A 14,348-nucleotide genomic window follows, 5' to 3' on the forward strand; every position below is an offset into this window, starting at 1 on the left:
TAACCAGAGTACTGATTTTGTGGTTCATGCCCTTAACCACACCATACCATGATTATCGCCTCCCAGAGAGGCAAGACCATCCTGATCATGGAGAAAAGGACTGAAGGGAGAAAAGTGTCTTTGGGAAGTATGGAAGAGGGCAGGGTCTGGCATGGGGAGTCTCTCCTATGGGGAAATGGGAACATGCTGCTCACAGGCCCAAGTCTTCCCTCAGGGGTGGAAGTACCTACCCTGCAGAGTAGTTGAGAAGATTAAGTGAAGAAAGTGCCCACTGATAATAGATTCCACCTGGGGTGGAGATGGGTGAGTTCCTGAAGGGAACAACCTTCAATTTGAGAAAATACAGGTCAAATCCCATGCGGTCTTTTTCTTCCCCTGATGTGAGAATGGGAATAGTAGGTTGTGGTGATTTCAAAACTCTCTTGCAAGCCTGGCTCACTCTGATACTATCAAACTTCCTTACTCCTTCTCACTAGCATTGCACAGGGCTATGTTTTAGATAAATGTCCACATAAGGTCCATGTATTGAAGGCTTGTTTACCAGATTATGGCACCATAAGTGGTGGAGCCTTGAAGAGGTAAAGCCCAGTGGGAGGAAGTTAGGTTCCTATGGGTGTGCCAGCTCAGCCCCTTCTTCTTCTTTTCACTTCCAGATGCCATGAGGTGACAGCTTCCTCTGTCGCAGGTTCCCACTGTGATGTGCTGCCTCACCATAGGCCCAAACAACAGGATAGTCAACCTCTCATTCTGTGAGCCAAAGTAAACCTTTTGTATTTTTAGGTTGATTTATCTTAGGTGCTTTGTCATAGTGATGGACAACTGACTGATACAGAGGTGAAAGTTGGGTTGTCAGAGTGGAATTTACATCACCCCAAACAACAAAAGTTGAAAACAGTAAGGAGGGCTGATGGTCTCTTAAAGACCACATTCCCTAATTCCCAATAAAGTAGAACTGTTTTGAGACTTTCTAGGATTCGTCGTTGGAGCAACCTTGTCTGCCTGGGTGCTGTATATCTGTGTCTTTCAAAGGCTGCAGGGCAGGGGCAGGCTCTCTCTATGTGGGTCTTTCTCTGTGGCTAGACCACTAGGCTTTCTCATTAGATGATGGGAGTCTGCAGAGACAAATTTGGAGGGAGATAACATTTGTCTAGGAAGGCTACAAGGATTTCTCTATAAAAAGAGAGTGGCCCTTTAGGGACCTTTGTACCATTCTGGGATCTGTCACTCCCCAGAGCAAAGGTGAGGGGAGGACATTTCTCTACTAAGTCAGGGGATCCATGCTCTGGGTTAGGCCATTGGGAAAGTCTGGTGTTGATTTGGAAACATTTCCACAGCAACGGGGAAAGGTCATAGCAACAGCTTTCAGTGATTCATTTGCATCTTGGATAATGTTTTAAAATAGCTTTATTTCAGAGAGCCATTAAATCCTGATAAGTGGGCATTTTTGTAGACAGAAAAACAAATAAGGAGCGACATTAACATTATCTTTTCTGAGCGCATGTGCCGGTGCATCCAAGGAAGGCTGATTTGGGGCTTGGGTTGCCAGTCAGGTGACGCTGGGGGTTTCTCAGATGGGCTGAAGGCAACCCATCTCTCAAAGCTGCAGCTGCCCCCTTTGTTCCTCTGAAGGATTCTTCATCTAAATCTCTTTGTCACCTTGCATGGAGGATTTCTTTTAACCTCTTGGGGCTTCAGAGACAGAGGCTTATTGGTACTGACAAGCCCTGATTATTTAAAATCCTGGAGGCCACGATTTCTACTGTGCCGGTCCACAGAGAGTTCAGCTGGCTGGCCCCTGCTGATTGCTCTAGTGGTCTGTGCTTTGTTAAGAGCTGCAAGCCCCTTTTTAATCCTCAGACAGCTACCCCCAACTAAAAACTCATGAAATCCCCTGAATTCCTCCCCTACCCTTCACTCCAAGCAGCACCAACCCTCTCCCCAAAATTAAATCTGACAATTGTCTTATAATTTTAAGCACCCCAAATGTTACAGACATCAGGTGTTATCCAAGGGGACATGGAGTGAGGGATTGCAGCAGGTGCTACATGGTCACAGCCATTCCTGACCCACCTTGCTGCCCTCTGCCCCTCCAGCCCTATGACCACTCCTCACACAGCTCACTATGGCAGAGGGACAGATGCCCACCTCCCCGGGAGCAGAGCTTTGAAGGTATGTTGGAGGCAGATACCAGGTTGTTTACTCTTCGTCTCCAGGGTGGGGGGACCTGGGGACCAGGAGGCAAGAAGGGAGGGGGAATCACTGTTACCTAGCAACAGCCACATTCTGTGACACGACTTGTGTCTGAAGGAAAGATGTTTCCACTGGCACCTGGAGAGCCTCTCTGTGCCTCTTCCCCAGCTGCTGAGCTTTTGGTGGCTCTTTGGGTTGCCCCGTTGAAATCCCCCCTGTGGGATGCCTCTGCTGCATTGCATAGAGGTTTCCCTGCTGAATGTGCGTGTGCACATACGTGTGTGACTGTGCATGCGTGAGGGTGAGGGAGGTGAGAGGGAGTGGAGACGCAGCAGAAGCAGCTTCACCATCCATATGTGATTTAAGAGGTCTTGGAAGTTGCCTGCTACATTCAAGTAGAAACTTCTCCCCTGAGGCTGGTGGCTTGCAACAACCAGAACTCCTGAACTTGGCAAAGTTGGCCTCAATTTCAAATATTCTATTGTGTTTTGAAATCATGTCACACATATATTATTTTTTCCCCTGAAAGTCCAGAATTTGAGATGAATTTCTTTTACATTAGGCTTTCATCTGAACTGAAAATCCAATATATAGAGGAGGGGTAATTCAAAAGTCCTTATTATCATTTTAGAGTCATCAGGAGGTAGTTTATCAAATCTTGTCCAGGGAAGACATTTTTATGGCGGCAGAAAGAGCACAAGACAATGGAGTCCTGCAATGGAAGGGGCAGCCCTGCATTGCAGAACAAGATAATTGCTAAGAGCAAGAGAGGGCTGTTGCTGAGGACGGTTTAGTCCGCACATTAGCAATGCCACCAGCTGCTGGGGGTGTTCTCAGTTATCCGTGGGCAGACTGAATCCCCTATTGCTGATGTTATCCTTCATTGCCCCACATCCTGCCTGGGAATGTTTTCCCCATCCTCATGCCATCATTTTCTCTCCTCCACTCCTCTTCAACTTCTCTGCAGCTCAGTGGAGGTTTTGAGGATGCCCTGCATACTGTGACTTAATGCTTACTTATGATAATTCTGGAGAAATATGGGGTCTTTTCTCTGGAGCGTCTAGCTCCCCATAATTGAGTCCATTTTCTCCCCAGCCCATGGGAAATGAGAGTAGGTGGGAAGAAAAGAGACAAGAGGCACTTTGGTTCTCCATGAAGAGAAGGGGGAGGTGGAATAATAAAAAGTGAGAGGGACTTTTTGGAAGTTTGGACCCTCATAGAAGAGGGTGGAGTAAGCATTTCAAAAGTTCTTTCTTTCTCTCTCTTTTCTTTCTTTCTTTCTTTCTTTCTTTCTTTCTTTCTTTCTTTCTTTCTTTCTTGTTTTTTTCTTTCTTTCTTTTCTTTTCTTTCTTTCTTCCCCTTCCTTCCTTCCTTCCTTCCTTCCTTCCTTCCTTCTTTCTTTCTTTCTTTCTTTCTTTCTTTCTTTCTTCTTTCTTTCTTTCTTTCTTTCTTTCTTTCTTCCCCTTCCTTCCTTCCTTCCTTCCTTCCTTCCTTCCTTCCTTCCTTCCTTCCTTCTTCCTTCCTTCCTTCCTTCCTTCCTTCCTTCCTTCCTTCCTTCCTTCCTTCCTTTCTTTCTTTCTTTCTTTCTTCCCCGTCCTTCCTTCCTTCCTTCCTTCCTTCCTTCCTTCCTTCCTTCCTTCCTTCCTCCCTCCCTCCCTCCCTCCCTCCTTCCTTCCTTCCTTCCTTCCTTCCTTCCTTCCTTTCTTTCTTTCTTTCTTTCTTTCTTTCTTTCTTTCTTTCTTCCCCCTCCTTCCTTCCTTCCTTCCTTCCTTCCTTCCTTCCTTCCTTCCTTCTTTCTTTCTTTCTTTCTTTCTTTCTTTCTTTCTTTCTTTCTTTCTTCCCCCTCCTTCCTTCCTTCCTTCCTTCCTTCCTTCCTTCCTTCCTTCCTTCCTTCCTTCCTTCCTTCTTCTTTCTTTCTTTCCTTCCTTCCTTCCTTCCTTCCTTCCTTCTTTCTTTCTTTCTTTCTTTCTTTCTTTCTTTCTTTCTTTCTTTCTTTCTTTCTTTCTTTCTTTCTTTCTTTCTTTCTGTACTGAGGATTGAACCAGGGTTGCTTAACCACTGAGCCACATCCCAGCCCTTTTTTACTTTTTATTTTGTGACAGAGTCTTACTAAGTTGCTTAGGACCTCACTAAGTTGCTGAGGCTGACCTTGAATTTTCAATGCTTCTGCCTCTTGAGCTGCTGGGATTACAGGTGTGCAACATGGCAGCACCTGGCTCAAGTTCTTTCTCTCTTTCATCCTCTTTATCTGCAATATAATACCTTGAATCAAATGTTATAGCTACGAGTGTGAAATAGAAATACTTGCTTGGTGTCTCCTTGGTTCAGGAAGACACACGTTCCATTTTTAAAACTTTTTCCAATTAGTTATACATAACAGTAGAACACATTTACCTAACAGTAGAACACATTTTGAAACATCATACATAAATGGAGTATAAATTCTCATTATTCTGTTTGTACATGATGTAGACTCACACTGGTCATGTAGTCATATATGCATATAGGGTAATAATGTCCAACTCATTCTACAGTCTTTCCCACTCCCATACCCCACCTCCTTTGACACCCCTCTCCCTAGACCAAAGTACCTCCTCACTTATTGTGAATTAGCATCCACATATCAGAGAAAACATTTGGCCTTTGGTTTTTCGGCATTGGCTTATTTCGCTTAGCATGATATTCTCCAGTTCTATCCATTTATTGACAAATGCCATAATTTCATTCTTATTAAAGGATGATTAATATTCCGTTGTGTATCCATACTGCATTTTCTTTATCCATTATATCTGTTGAAGGGCACTTGGGTCTGTTCTGTAGTTTAGCTAGTGTGAGTTGAGCTGTTATAAACATCACATCGATGAGGATGTGTCACTGTAGTATGCTGACTTTAATTGTGACCTTTGTGTATAAACTGTGGAGTGGAATAGCTGGGTCAAATGGCATTTCTACTCCATGTTTTTATTATTATTATTAATTTTTAGTTATAGTTGGACACAATACCTTTATTTTATTGATTATTTTATGTGGTGCTGAGGATCGAACTCAGGTCCTTGCATGTGCTAGGCGAGTGCTCTACCACTGAGCCACAACCCCAGCACCCCGACTCCATGTTTTTTGAGGAATCTCCATGATGCTTTTCATATGGTTGCACCAATTTGCACCTCCACCAGCAAACATACAAATGTACCTTTTCCCCCCATCCATGCCAAAATTTATTGTTGCTTGCATTCTTAATAACTGCTATTCTCACTGGAATGAGATGAAATCTAAGAGTAGTTTTAATTTACATTTCTCTAATCGCTAGAGATTTTGAACATTTTTTCATATATTTGTTGATTGAAAATAACCACATAAGTTCCATTTTTTTCCCTTTATGAATGGATAGTGGTGTCATAATCACTTCCTTCTAGTAACCCTTTTCTTTGGGAGTAAAGAATGTCTCCTGGGAACTCTCTCGTTCATCAGCCAATCTCCTGGGGTGGTCAATGGAAAAGTCAAGGGTCTTGCTTATAAATAGGGTGAGGGAAAGGTGACATACATTGCCTCTGGACCACTGTACAAAATGGCAGGTAGCTTTGGAAGTGGCAGCTCCTTCCCACAGAGAAGTGGTTCTTAAGACTGTGACTGGTCTCAGCCTGCTTTCCTTAGCCTGGGAAGGAAATCTTTTAATTTGCTAGACTACAATCCAGGCCTATTTATGTCACAAAGTTCTAAGATCCACAGTTATAAAAGCAGTGTTATGTAATCAGCCCTTTCATTCATTACTCATCAATTCTTTTATTTATTTTTTTCCGCTAGCATCCCTTTCTACCGGGTGTCTGAGGGATAAATAAACACAGAAATTTTCTGTGGCCCTATGAATCCATGCTCAGTTTGGAGGACACATGGCATATAAGAGTACAGAGGACGTTAGTAACATCATAGAGATATACATGAAATAAAATACTTTCTAAGGAAGAATGATCTTCCCTTTCAGAATTAACCAGACTTCTCAGTATGTTGTGCGTGAAGGGAGGGAAACATGGCTTCCCTCCACCCTCTGAGGTTCTTTGGCAGGGTTATGAGTTAAATTGACCTATGACAGATGAACAGGAGATAAGCCATGTTAATTATGTACATATGCACAGGAGTCTTACAAATGAGACTTGAAGAAGGGCCAGCTGATTGGAGCTTATATAAGCGTCCAGAGCTACAGAAAGGAATGAGGACCTAGGGCTTCCTGGGGTGGGGTGGTGGCCACAAAAGTTAGGAAAGGTGAGGGGAAGAAGTAGCTGGTGAGTGGAGATTGATTAAAAAGTCTCTCAGGTAATAAAAGATGCCTGGAGTAGCCCTCTTCCTAATCCAGATATTTTAGTAAGGCAGCTTTTCTTTGGAGACATAAATCTCTTTTACAAAAGCATAGCTCTTCAGAGCTACTCCAGTGCCTGCAGTTTTTCAGAAAAAAAAAAAGTGTGCCAGAGAAGTACATTTTGGGGTGGCACATTCTGTCTCTTATTGTCATATTTCAGTGTGGTATGTCTTGAGCCCCAACATGTGGCACTTTGAAAAATCTTCAAGGAGGCCTACAAGAAGGTTAGGGAATAGGCTTGAGAAAGGGCTGAAGGGCCTGCCGGGAGCAGAGCAGGTGGAGGGCACCCTGCCAATGCCAAGCGTGTGCAGCAGAGTGGTTGTGCATTCATCTTTAGTTTGCCTAAGACAAGACTGTCAGTAGTAGTTGAATTTTTGATGAGTTGCCACATGTTCGTCATTGTACAAGGAATTTTCTGCACATAATTTACTCATCTTTCTTATTTTTGATGGTGATGTGTCCATTATTGTCCCAGGCACCAAGGTGAGACTGACAAAAGCTGAGTTGTTTAGTCAAATTCAGATATAGTAAGTGGCAAGTTGGAGCCTTAAATCCAGGTATGTCTGGTTATCAAAGCCCAACACTGTTCCTTTTTCATAGGCAAAATAAAAACAAAACCCAAACAAAATAACCTCCCTGCAAACGTATCAGTATAAGGGAATTAGAAATAGTATCACTGGAGAGCTTCCATATGGACACTCGGTAACATCTGAGTCCAGTGCTGTTATACAGACTGAAGGTATTGAAAAGTTTCATAAGAGGACGTGGATTTCTCAGTGGAGATGAAAGTTGGGCTGCATCTTATAGAAGCATGGCTAGTGCTTGAGAGGCCAGAGGTTGGGCTTCCTGTTAAAGGGAATGACAGGAACATAAAGAATGAGAGGTGAGAAAAAGCATGCTCATGTTGTCACAGGTGAGGTGTGATGAGTACTGCAAAAGAGGTAGCCAGGCAGAGCCCAGCCCATCTCTGCAGGACTGGAGATCAGGAAGCACTGCTTCAGTTTGGTGAATGGCTAATTCTGCAGGTTTTCTAATAGAAAACAGCTGCCTAAGTGTGATGGAGTCTAAAGATCAAGTCCTGGCACTGGTGTGCAGTATGGATTGGACAAACAGAGCCTGAAGTCTGCTTTTAGTGGCAGCATAGGCAATGGAGAGGAATAAACAGGTATTTCCCAAAAGCTTGTGAAGAATTCAGTATTACATCTCATGGGCAAGTTTTAGGGACCAGAGGAGTTTGTGATGAACTTCTGGTGATTTGGACAAGGAGGCAAAGAGGGTGGAGGGGTACAAATCATGCAGGAAGGATCTGGCAGTCACTGGAAAGACTTGGCTTTAATTTAGATAAAAATGAGAAGTCACCTGTAATCCCAGTGGTTTGGGAGGCTAAGGCAGGAGGATCAAGAGTTTAAAGACAGCCTCCCCAAAAGTGAGGTGCAAAGCAACTCAGTGAGAGTCTGTCTCTAAATAAAAGTACAAAATATGGATGAGGATGTGGCTCAGTGATTGAGTGGCCCTGAGTTCAATCCCTGGTATCCACCCACTGCCAAAAAAAAAATAAATAAATAAAAATAAATAAATGATGTCAGTGGGAAGGCCTGAGCACAGAAGACACATGATCTAATTTGTAAACACAACAGCATCCCTTTAGATGCTCTTTTGAGAACAAACTGAAGGGGGTCAGAAGAAGACATGATGTCCAAGGAGAAAGCTGTCATAATAATATGGGTAGAGGCAATGGTGTCTGCTAACAGTGGTGGCTGCAGTGTTTTTGAAGTGATAGTAGAAGAAGAGTTAGGGCGATTTGTTAGAACATCTAATCTGAAACCACAAATACATAATCTGTGAGTAGTCATTAAGTTTACTGTGCCCTGAGTGTGCTGCCTAAATGCAGCACAGGTGGACAAAATATAATGTTATTTTTCCAATGTGTGCCATATGGAGGTATATAAATAGGTTCATATGTGACTCATATGTGTATGTGTGCATGCATGGGTATGCTAATACACATAGTGCCTTTCCGGTCAGATACCCACAACCACAACATCAAATCCACTAATTGAGGCCATTATCTCTGGACTCTCCAGGCACTCGCCAGCAACTTATACACCAGAGAGAAGGAAAACAAAAAAAAATCCTTTGCATTTTGGTTGCACATTTGCAGGTGTTGCCCTCCTCTTAATTATTCATCAACTTCCTTTCCTAACCCCCTTTTTTCTGGAACTTGTGAAAGAGAGAGAGAGAGAGAGAGAGAGAGAGAGAGAGAACAGCCAGATGTGAGCCCAGTCTCATCAGTAATCTATAAAACACCAAGCACACCCCACTCATCTCTCATGCTTTATGAAAAGTTAAAATTAAATCAGGGCAGCGTTATTAAGCTAAGTGATTTTTGCTGGGTTCGGATGAATTCCTGTGTGTGCCACATTGTTGGGTGGAAATGTGCCTGGGGTGCCAGCGGGCTCAGAATGCACATCCACCAGCTATTAGTGGAAATAGATTTGCTCAGAATGGGGCACTTGAGGTTTCTAGTCCTGGGACTGTGCATGGTAGGCAGAACCCTTGTACCCGTAGCCCTGGATGCTCTGATGCCCACCAACCATTAAAAAGCAGGAAGGCAAGACTAAAGCTAAGCAGCTACAGACAAAATCCTGGTGTAGTAATACACTAAAATTCAAGAGGGAGAACTATAAAGGATCACCTTCTTTTGGGTGCCCCTGAAAAGTCAGGGTTGGCAGTGCTATATTTTGGGGCATGCTGAGAATCAAAATTGTTGATCCATGCTTTCGTCCATGAGACTCTGAGAAGCAGGGATCTGGTTAGCAGCTGAGATTTTATTGTACCCATTTGCTTGCTTCAAGTCTCTCCTGTTTTCTGAGCAGCTGGAAAGTGTGTTGGTTTAACATTTTAGGGTCTAAAAAGTTGTAGGGACAATCAGAAACATGTTTAGCAAATGGGTATAAATAAGGGATGTCTCTTAGGGCCCAGGTGTTCCCTCACTCTACCTGATTGGGGCCGTGAAAAAAGAGGATGGAGTCAAAAGACAGGTGCATCCTAGCTCTGTAAACTGAGGCTGGAGGTGACAAACTTTCTGAGTTCCGGTTTCCTCCGAGTCCCAGGAAAATAATAAAGGAAAGTCATAATCTCTCCCAGAAATGTCCTTGGGGAGAGTATTTAAACATGTATTTAAATCACCCCGATGAGTGTTCAGCATGGAAAAGAAGCTGGACCATACTAGAAATACTAGGGTTACTCTGGGGGGCTGAATTTCTGTCCTGCCTGGAGGCCTCTCTGCCACCAATCATTCCCTGTCACTCAACGCCCGCCCCCTCCTAACCCCCTAGTTCTCCATGTACTGCAGTAGGGATGAAGGTGAAATCATTGGAAAAAAGATTATTTTTTTTGAAGGGGATATTTTCTAAGGAATATCAGACTTGGCTTGTACATGCACATTGGAGCCTGCATTCATGACTTCTTTTTGCCATGGACTTTTTACCTCAAAACATTGTGTAAAGCTTAGAAGTGGGAGAAAATGGCATTTGTCACTCTTGCTACCACTCGTTGAGAATGTGTGATCTCAGCAAACGGTTGATTTTTTTGATTTTTTTTCAGCCCTTGCTTTTGCTGAGCCCTATCTATTCAGAGAGAGAGAGAGAGAGAGAGAGAGAGAGAGAGAGAGAGAGAGAGAGAGAGAGAGAGAGAGAAAGCGAGAGAGATAGATGTTTTAAAAGGGAACTTTGAATGAAAATATGCCAATATGATTTAATTTCATATTTTCCCCTGACCCTGTTCAGAATTCATTCACAATGTCGCTCTTTTATTTAAAGAACCAACTTCCTAAGTAGAGAAAGAATTTCAATAAGCATTTCAATAAAAGTGTTCAAGATTTTATATTTTTAGGAACCCCATACCTCATAAATGTTGGAATTTCATATCCAAATCAGCTTCAGTGCATTTTCAATTTTTGATATGTTGTGACACAAAGTTCAGTTTTTGAGAAATATAATTTGCTAGACTTTTTTACAGTCATCTCCTAACATGCTGGATAGAGGCTCCGTCTTTATAATTATTTTTTTTTTCCTCAAATTCAAGCTATACCACCACAGTGCATAAAAATTTCAGTCCTTTGGGTAAGTCATGACCACAACTATAATAACAGAGACAAAGAATTTAAAATTGAGACATTCTACCACCTGTATTACCTGGGGTCATGATGACATCGCCAGCACACAGCTACCACAAACTGAGGTGGGTCCCCAGGTAAGCGTGACTCTTGACCTCTTTTGTCTCTGCCAGCATGGTGCCTTAGCCATCAGAATCACCATTGCCCACCTGTATGGAGAGGATCTTGGATGCACTAGCCTGGTCATCCCTCCCAGAGCCACCTTGTCTGGCACTCTAGCATTAGATGTCCATTTTCTCAATTTCTCTGCAGTCTGTTTTGAAATAGAAACTCTTTCATTTTTTGCAAAGCTTTTGCAAAGCTCAGAGACAAATATATGGGCATGTATCCAGTGTAGTAAGGGGAGAAGGGTGAACTCTCAAAGGGAAGAGGAATTCCAACCTGGATCATCCATGCTGACTTTCTCCGCATTGGCAGATGGGCAAATGCTTTTCTTTCTGCTTCAGTGTGATATGGCCAGATTTCCTGGGCTTGGGACAACAGAACACTGGTTTATGTTCATCTCAGCAAAAGTCAAAAGCATCCATTGTTTTGGAAGGGAATTAAGAAAGTTATTTACTCAAGGAATTCCTTTCCATGCACTGCATGATCATTGACTGAATCATGTTCTATAGATTGGACATCACGCAAGGCACAAGTTACAAAATAAGTGAAATACAAAGATATATTCCTGTTTTCTAGGACTTTATGATCAAATTGACAATGTAATCATATTTTATAATTATTTTATTTAGGTAAGTTTTATAATAAAAATGCAAGTGGAGGGAAATAATCTTTATATAAATACTAGATCATGAGAATTGGTGATGGATAGCTTTACTTTGATTTCTGACACGAAATAATGATTTTCACAAGGTCTTCTATAATTGGTGTCTTGGGAAAGTATATTATACTGATTTATTGGGGGGAGTTTCATATATTTCTCTATTTCAATGACTGCCATTTTATGAATTTTCCTCAAATCTATATTTCCTGTCTAAATCTTGTTCTATACTTTTTTTGCTCAGTTAACTGTTAGGTATTTCTATCACTTATTTTTGGGTTGTTCTCTGCCATAGTGATAGTAATTGCCAGGGTATGGCTCTTGACTCATTTTCTTTAGCAAGGGATGCCCAAAGCATGCAGATTCTACTTTGTACTGATTTCTGTGTTTTTTCCACTTTCTCCAAACTCTCTTCCAATTTCAGAGCAGCCCACAATAATCTTTTTCATGGTTTCATACCTATACTCCTAGTCAACTTTCAAATTTTCAGTCTTTTTAAACTTCCTTTTTTCAAATTAACACATAATCATACATATTAAAGGGTTGAGTGTGACACTTCCATACATGCATGAAGTGTACACTAATCAAATCCTACCTCCCCTTTTCTATCTTTCTCATTCTCCAAACCATTCTCAATTTCTAATAATCACTATTTTACTTTCAGGTAGATATTTTTTTTTAAGCTTCTACACGTGAGGAAGAACACACAGTATTTGTCTTTCTATGTCTGGCTTATTTCACTTAACATAATGTCCTCCAATTCCATCCATTTTGCTACAAATGAAAGTATTTTATTCTTCTTTATGGTTGAATAATACGTGTGTGTGTGTGTGTGTGTGTGTGTGTGTGTGTGTACAAATGAGATCATTTCTTCATCTTTCTGGGCATATGGTCTGATTTCATGTCTTAGTTATTGTAAACACTGCTGCAATAAACATGGGTGTGAGGGTTTCTCTTTGGTTTGCTGATTTCATTTCCTCTGGAGATGTGCTCAGAAATCGCACTTCCAGTTATAATTTTTTCTAAACAGTTTCCACACTGTAGAAAGAGTGATATAAACCAAATCATCTCACTTCCCTCCTAAAGTTCTTCAGAGGTCCACACTGTTCTCAAAAATTCTCCCACACTCTTTCTTTTTTTATGAGAAATTGGCATTTTTATTACAATGAACATTTATAAACATTTTTTATGATAGCCTTCTAGTCATTTTATTGATGTATGTAAAACGTTAATATATACCCTTATTCAGTTCCTCATACTTTTGCCAACTAAACAATTCTCAAATTAATCATTATCAAAAAGAAAAAAATTATTTTTCTTTACTCACACAACACTTCTGACACCAAATGTGTGGTTCTGTCATATCCAGCAAATCTAAAATGAATTATTTGGAGTTAGCAGACTCCACTTGTTAAGAAATTCGTCCCACAAAACCGTCTCCTACTCCAGCACCAATAGCAAGTAGTGAATTCCCAGGTTACCCACACTTCAGTTTGGTTTGTCTGTAGATCAGGGTTTGTCAGGACTGTTTTCATTAGGCTCAGTCATTCACTACAGTGGATCACAGAATGCTGGGAAACACATAGGTTTTCTTGAGTGAGAAATATATATTAGATCTTTGCCTACTAAAGCCCTTCTAATTTCCTGAGTGTCAGGGGTAACAAGAGCATCTTTGGTTATATTTTGTTATAATCTTTGTCTTTGTCTCTGGTTCCTGACACTGAGCTCCTAAGTCCCTTGGAATTTCCTGGGTGGTAGGAGGATCTTGTGTTCTAATGAGGTGAGTACTGGTAAGTTCCTGGTTAGCTTCAGGATGGGGCTGGTCACAAGAGGTCTTGATTAGAAGTTTGGAACTTCCAGTTCCATCTCCTCTCCAGGAAGGGGAGAGGAGCTAGCAATTCAGTTAATAATCAATCGTGCCTGTATGAAGAAGCCTCCATAAAAGTCCTTCAACTATGTGGTTCAGAGATCTTCGTGGGTGGGGAAAATATTAAGGTGCTGGGAGAGTGGTTCGCTCAGAGATGGCACAGAAGCACTGTGCCATTTCTTATAAACCTTATCCTATGTCCTCTTCCTCTGGCTGTTCATCTATATTCTTTACTATCTCCCACACTCTTTCAAGAGGCTTACATGGTGCTGTCTTTTTCCTTTCCTGCTTTCTTTTCCAGACTCAGCTCTTGCTACTATCTTGGCCCCCTGATGATCTCTCTTCACCTGAATGACTTCCTGTTCCTCCATTGCATCCTCTGCTTCCAATCCTCAATCTCTTCTTTGCACAGGCTATTCTCTCAGCCTAAAACACTCTTCTCAGGCATAAGTCACCCAGTGCATACATACTGAGCACTAAGCAAGTGCCAGGTACTAGACTAACTGTTGGTAAGCAAAATAGAGTCCCTTCCCTTATAGCGTCTTAGTTGAGGGTGAGTATACACTCTGAATATGTGAATACAAATAGGAATAAGTAAGGGAAAACACAGGGATGACAAGAGAGTACCTGAAGGACCTAATGTAGATATGGAGGGGTGGTCAAGGAGGGTTTCCTTGAGGAAGTGATGTTGAACCTGCAACCTGCTCTTCATTCCCATCTTTCTCCCAGAGTGTCTTCCAGGAAGTTTCTCTTGGCTTTCTAGCTTTTGGTTCAAATGGCCTCCTTGGGGCTCACATAGAACCAGGTAAAACCCCTATCAGATTATTTGCCCTATTACATTGCAGCTATCTTTCCATCTTCAGACTTCTCTTTTGAAGCACACAAGTAGTTGCTCATAAATATCTCTTGACAGCTTTGGGTAATACTGGAAACCCTTCCTAGCAAAGGGAGACACACTGCAGTATATAGTCTGCCATTTCTGCCCAAACTCTTCATGAAC

The sequence above is a fragment of the Ictidomys tridecemlineatus genome, chromosome 14, assembly GCF_052094955.1.
Source record: "Ictidomys tridecemlineatus isolate mIctTri1 chromosome 14, mIctTri1.hap1, whole genome shotgun sequence".
Lineage (NCBI taxonomy): Eukaryota > Metazoa > Chordata > Mammalia > Rodentia > Sciuridae > Ictidomys > Ictidomys tridecemlineatus.